The sequence below is a fragment of the Mus caroli genome, chromosome 8, assembly GCF_900094665.2.
Source record: "Mus caroli chromosome 8, CAROLI_EIJ_v1.1, whole genome shotgun sequence".
Lineage (NCBI taxonomy): Eukaryota > Metazoa > Chordata > Mammalia > Rodentia > Muridae > Mus > Mus caroli.
The window spans coordinates 31,582,970-31,589,012 of NC_034577.1; positions in this window are offsets into that span (position 1 = coordinate 31,582,970).

Sequence of the window (6,043 nt, forward strand, 5' to 3'; positions counted from 1 at the left end):
TGTTTAATCACATTTCAAACGTGTTTTAAATGAAAATCATTACTATCTAATTTGCTTCTACTAATGTATTTGATATTGTCTTTTGAAACTTTCTTTCTTACCACAGGCTAATTCTCTTTCAGTAAATGGAAAATTAATTTCATATTTAATAACAAGCGAACATAAAGATGAAAGGAGGATATGTGTCAGATTCCTTAAGACTCTGAAGCCCATGTAAATGAGGACAGAATGTACAGACTCCCAAGTGCTGAAATGAAAGAAAAAGTAAACATTTAAAAGGGCAATGGTAGATACACTGAAGGCCTACAAAACAAAAACACAAACACTCCCCTCATGCCCCAGAAAACACAACACATCAAAACAAAACAAAACAAAAAAATCCCAAGAACCAACAACAAAAATCCCAAACCAAACCAAACCTGTGCGAAGCTTTGTACCAAATTAGTAGCAATTATCATTAACAACTCATGTGAATAAGACAGCTGTGCACTGGGCTAGTCTTGAGAGAGTTTATGATTTCTGTCTATTAACTCTTCAGCTGAAACGGTTTACCTCAGTTTTATAAATCATAAGTATTTACCACCATTTACTTAGTTACACAACAATTACTCATAAAATTAATTGGCATTCAGGATGCACTTTCAAGTAATTCATCTTTGGCATAGTATGACAGAGTGGAGTTAATTAGCGGTAATTAAAACCATTTTGTTTACCTTCGGTGCTATGTTTATGTTTCCAAGTTAGGGCTGAACTGTCAACACATCAGGCGCAAGTACTCCGGTCCCACTACAGACTGACTGAAAATCTGTGCAGTACTTTGCACGTGGGCAGACTTGAGCATGTGGATAAGAGTATTTTGATGTAAATGTGTTATTAAAGAACTAAGTGTGGGAGATACCTTGAGAGCTAGCCTGTTGGATTATTCCAACTACCCACCTTGTCTAGGCAGTGGGAAAACCATTGATGGTAGACTTGGCTGTGCCTGCATGGGCCAACTGTGCTTCTTAGTATGGAGAAAAGAGAACTGCAAATGAAGGGTAGAACAAGATATCTTTCTGTTACCCATCGCAGTGTTCAAGACTGAGACTGCTAAAGCAAAGGATAAGGTAACATAAGAAAAGCCCTTGGTTTTGCGAAGATCATAAGCCCCAGTACAGGGGAATGCCAGGGCAAGGAAGTGGGAGTGGGTGGGTTGGGAAGCAGGGCAGGGAGAGGGTATAGAGGGCTTTGGGGATAGCATTTGAAATGTAAATGAAGAAAATATCTAATAAAAAGAAAAGAAAAGCATGTACTTGTACTTGATGTGACTTTATATGCCATGACAACATTTAGAAATAAAGACAAAGAAACAGGGTAAAATATTTCTATGGTCAGATATGTGGTCTAACTGGAGAATAAAAGAATTTGACCTAATGGGAATAAGTTAGGATGGGGGGTTGATTAGCTTCTCTTTTCCTGTTCTTCTGATTCCTTTCCTCTGCTCTATCACTCCCTGATGCATCACTCTCCTATGGGGAAGGTCAGGGAAGGCTTTGGTTGGTTAACTTCATGGTTGACGATGGAGATGTGAAAGTGTTCTCCCTTGATTCTTCAGTTTTTTTTTTTTTTCAATTTCCTAAACCTCTCCCTTCTCCCTACTCCCTTAAGTATTAGAAAGTAATATATTTAGGGTGGCATTTTGAGACCTATCACCATTAAACTTCTAAATTAAGAGGATGTAGAAAGAGAGAGAGGGTTGTCACTGACTTTGACTTAAACTATAATGTGTTATGTATTCTGGATCATTAGCCCAGAAAAGACAAACTTACAAAAAAATCCCACCCCGTTAACAGAGGCAAAGAGACACAACCCTTTATGTAGACATTTTGCAAGAGGATTTGTGAGCAGTAGTTCTGATCTGTCATATGAGCGAGGTTGGGTGACTTGCTGGGGTAATGCTATAGTGTCTATGACTCCAAAACAACCAAATCCCACTCAGTTGATGATTACACAGTAAAACTGTGTCCCTATATCAACTCACACACTTGGCAGGCAACCCAGCTGGTCAAAGAGACAAAAGCAATTGCTTTTGTTTTAGAACTATGGGGAATGGTCTGGTGGTGAACTTCCCAAACCCTGAAAGAATCATTTGCTTCCAGAGTCTTGGAAGTTTCTCTCATGTCCACTGTCTGTGGAGCTTCTCTTTTCCCTCCAGGAGGGAATGTTTTAACTCAGAGGAAAAAATAATTACTTAACACACACACATTCATTTTAAATTAATCTACTATTATCATGAGATAGTCAACTGATTTTATTCAGAGAAAATGCCAAGTTTTCATATATATGTGTGCTAGATGATTTTAGAGCCTGGGGCAAAATTCCTAGAGTGCAGAACCTGGAGGAAAAGGTGATATCGCCTGCTTTTATGGTGATGGAGAGTTTCAGACTTCATCACAGAGGAAGCATCCTCCTGTGTTATCAAGGTGACAGAGACCCATTTGGCTGCTAAACCAGTGTACAGTTTTGGAAGAGACAGAATTTACTTATTTTCAGTTGTCTAAATTAAATGCTTTAAGAACTAAGAAGAAAGCAAAATCATTTCTGTGTTTTACACAGAAAGAACTAAGCCTCTTAGTTTTAATTTGCATTTATGCAAATTATGGTATGATTAAGCGTATACAGTGGATGGATTACAGCAGAATAAAGATATGAATTTACATATATTTTCTCAATGTTCCTTTTTGTTTAGACTATTTCATAAGCTTAAACTCAGCCAATATAAACTTATATAAGTAAAGAAATAAAGAAGTTTGAGCAGCAGGCTTCAGCTAATTTGTTTTGTTTTTCCTTAGGAATTCAAGAGTTAGATCCAACTCATTTCCATGTTTGGACTAAATATATGAAATGAGTTGGACCTAACTCTTGAATGCATAAGAGACAGACTCATCTCTGAAGAAGTTTCATACCAAAGCATATTGGTAGAGCCTGTCTATGGACAACTCTACCTTCCCCAGTGCCTCTTTGCATACTATGAAAAGCTCCTTATATTTAATTATTTCAGCAAAATGGCAGTAAATATGAGCTATAATCAAATAGACACATTACCTTCCATGGAAAATATACCTCTTATCCCCAGGCTCTGGGCAGCAACATCTTATGTCCTCTCACACAGTGAGTGTCCATTCCTGGATTCATGAAGCAAAAAAGATGGAGAATGTGTCCTTCACATTTCATCATTCTGAAATGAACCACGCCTTGAGTCCTTTAAAGTCACTGTTGAAAGTGCACACTGGAAAGAAGTTATAATCCATTAAAATACAGATAATGAAGTCTCATTTGCTTTCCATCAAATGAATTACTTATTGGATTCTTCATACATGGCAATCTTTGCTAGGCAATTAACTCAGGATACCAAAGACTAACACTTATAAAGGATACAATAGTGAGGACCTTCACTGGGTATTTTTGGTATAGTGTAAATGTGAACAGGGTGCCCAAAACTGATATTGAAACTTAATTCCCACCATGATGATGTGGAATATAAAACCTTTAAGTCTGGTTGGTTTGGGGGACTCTGTCCTCATGGATGGACTAATGCAATTATCTTAGGCATGTGGTAATGACAAATTATGGTGAGATTTACCTTATTTTAAGTTCAAATTTTTCTTTTGCACATTCTCTTCTTTTGTGTGCAAGATGCCATCCTAATATTACAGAAGCAAGGTCCTCACTAGATGTAGTTCACTGACTTCAGACTTGTGAGGTTCCAAAATAAGAAGGCAAATAAACTTGTTTTGCTGATCATTTAGCTCATCTGCTTATAAAACAAGTGTGCTCAGACATACTTGTTTTACATTCACAAACTTACAAATTGGGTTGTTTAGAAGACACATATGTGAAGGGTTTCTCTGGAGGGAATCAGGTTGGCAGAGAATATTCTGCTTAGTCATTTCAAGTAATTTATTCAAGACATCTGTCTTGTCTTACTGATATGACTGAGGTAGCCATGTGCTTCTGTGGCTGTGAAAGTCAGTGGTGGCTTGACATTCACGTAGTGACAAAAGTTGTAGTATCAGAGAACTCTCTGAAAGGGCACCCACAATGGAAGGACTTATACTGCAAAGAAGACAATGGAAAAATTCTAGCCTGGAATTTACTTGACAGAGTGTGGTATAACTCCCTAAAGTGAGGTAGGAGAAAGGATGGGAAGGGAGGTATGCTGATTGTTTTGTGACAACTTAACACAATTGCAGTCATATCTGGGCTAAAGGCACCTGACTTGAGACAATACACCCATTAGACTGACCTGTAAGCAAATCAGTAGGGTATTTTCTTAATTAGTGGTTGATTAGTGAGTGGGAGGGTACAGTCTGTTGTAGATGGTGCCACAACTGGGCTAGCCCTGAAAGCAAGGCAGTCAGCAGTATTCCTCCATGGCCTCTGCATCAGCTCCTGCCTTGAATTTCTCTCCTAGAAATCCCTGTGATGGCATGGGACTTGAGAATTGTAAGGTACAATAAATCCTTTCTTCCTCAAGTTGCCTTTAGTCATGTGTTTTATCACAGCAATTGAAAACCAACTGAGACAGGAGGAAAAGATGGAGCAAAGAACTCATCTGGCCTTTTCTTCCACAGTCTAGGGCTCCACTTCCTTCTTCGTTGAGCCATTCAGAGATGGGAGGAAAGCCTCGAAACATCAAGAAACTAAATTAGCTTGAATTTTTTTTCCAGATAGATTTGGGGGGGTGGTGGAGGGGCTGAGATATTACATGAATCCAAATCTGGCATGTCTGTCTAGTGAAAAATTTAAAATGAATAAATCTCTTCCCCATCCACTGGCTCACCTCTTCTGAGCCCTGAAAGAATCAGAGAGTTATGGCAGACGTGCTTTGTAGGAAAAGAGGCTGAAACATGAAATGAAATGAAATGAAATGAAATGAAATGAGTCCCTTTGCTTCTCTGGTTGTAACCTGTATCTTAAAGCTGCTTTGCCTTGAGCAGCTCAGGTAAATATCAGTGTGAATTTGTAAACAGCCAAACTCTGTTCCTTAAACCCCTATCTGTAGGTTTATAGCTCAGCAAGAATTTTGAAAGTCAAGTTTTATTTTTAACCAAGAACATGTGAATGATGATCAAGGTTTCCCCTATGTACTGACCTAGATTTTTGCTGTCTTCAGTGTGTGCATAGACTGGGAAGGGCTGTGAATCTTTATGTCTTCTGCAACATAGCAAGCTAGATTATGGGTGATTCCTTTAGGGCCCCAAGGACAACTTTTCCACTCCTTTTTATTGCAAGACAACTCAGAATGACCTCCTGGGGATGATGCACTGGGGACTCTAACCTTTAGATTCTTTTCTGTCCTCTGGTTATGTTTGGCCTCAGGCTGTTGCAAAGGTGATATAGCTGCAAAGCAGTGTGACATGGATTATGAAGGACATTGGTCTATTTTCTTTATTCTACTTTTTATTGAAAAGAGATTTTTTTTGATAAAATGTATTCTGACTATGATTTCCCCTCCCCCAACACTTATCACATCCTTCCCACCTCTCCTATCTTCCCATCTGAATCCCTGGCCCTGTTTCTCCCTCCTTCCTCTTGTTAGAAAACAAACAAACAGGCATGTAAAGAGTAGTAAAAAAATAAAATAAAAAAGATAAAACAAAACAAAACTGGAATATAACCAACCAAACAAATAGAAGTATAACAATGAATCCCATAAGAACAAACAGAAGCTTTAGAATATTCTCAAAGAACTTAAAAGACCAAAAAAAAAAAAAGCCAAAACAAAACAAACCATACAAACAAACAAACAAACAAAGCCCTGATATAGTGATGCAGCCATTATGAAACCAAGAATGTCCCGAGGTACCATAGCATTATTCTGTCAGTTCATTTTCTGTTGTCCACCTACTGCTGGGCACAAGGCCTGCTCTCAAGTGTGATTTGTGTATCCAGTGAGTCTCTGCTGGAGGAAATTAATTTTTCATTTGTGAGCAGTTATCCATTAGAGATAATTTCTGGGTTAGGGATGCAGGCTTGTTTCCACTTCCCTTCTCAGTTCTGA